This window comes from Chelmon rostratus, chromosome 6 (genome assembly GCF_017976325.1).
Source record: "Chelmon rostratus isolate fCheRos1 chromosome 6, fCheRos1.pri, whole genome shotgun sequence".
Taxonomy (NCBI): Eukaryota; Metazoa; Chordata; class Actinopteri; order Chaetodontiformes; family Chaetodontidae; genus Chelmon; species Chelmon rostratus.
The window spans coordinates 5,822,805-5,823,538 of NC_055663.1; the positions used below are offsets into that span (position 1 = coordinate 5,822,805).

The 734-nt window shown below is 41.4% G+C and overlaps 1 non-coding gene across 1 annotated transcript; it reads left to right on the forward strand.

The window, feature by feature from the left end:
• The first annotated feature begins 264 nt into the window (after positions 1-264).
• On the forward strand, positions 265-336 carry trnap-agg. The gene has a single exon. It is a non-coding gene; the product is annotated as a tRNA-Pro (tRNA).
• The last annotated feature ends 398 nt before the right edge of the window (positions 337-734 follow it).

Here is a 734-nt window from a genome sequence, read left to right on the forward strand (position 1 = left end):
TGTTTACTTTTCCCTTTGCAGTAACACATATACATGTGTTCCTGTCAGTCATGTAATATCAGTTGGGAAAGAATAGCAAGAATAACCATTGACCAGAAAGAATAACAAAACACTACTGAATAAAGGATAACACATGTATACGCTCGATCCGACCAACAGAGGGTGCTGTTGGACTGGATAAGATGCCAAACTGCCACATCAGCAGTGAGAAGTTCAAGCGCAAACCTTCAGAGGAAATTACAGCTGTGAACAACTGTGTATGTCGGCTCGTTGGTCTAGGGGTATGATTCTCGCTTAGGGTGCGAGAGGTCCCGGGTTCAAATCCCGGACGAGCCCTCCTTTTACCTCCGGGGGTCACAAAATCCAAAGGTGCAACTCTACAGTTTGTTCCTGAAAGACAATGGGATTTACATGCCTGTTTAACTCATGAAATGCAGCAATCTACATGAGTAAATATACAGTAACAACGGTCCAAATCTTTGAATATATCTTTTTTTTTTGTAAAACCCTCTTAGAGCTGCGTTCTTTAATGTTATGTGGACGCAGATCATGATTAAAAAGTAATCCATACAATCCTGAATTCTGTAATAGATGGGGAGCCAACTAAAATGCCACTCTCTGATTCCAGTCTGTGCAGAGTGAGGACTTGCTGCTTTTTGTTTGCCAGTTTCTGGTGTAAAGGTTTAATTTGACTGCACTGAATCCTTCAGTGTCTGACCATGTTTTCTGAATGA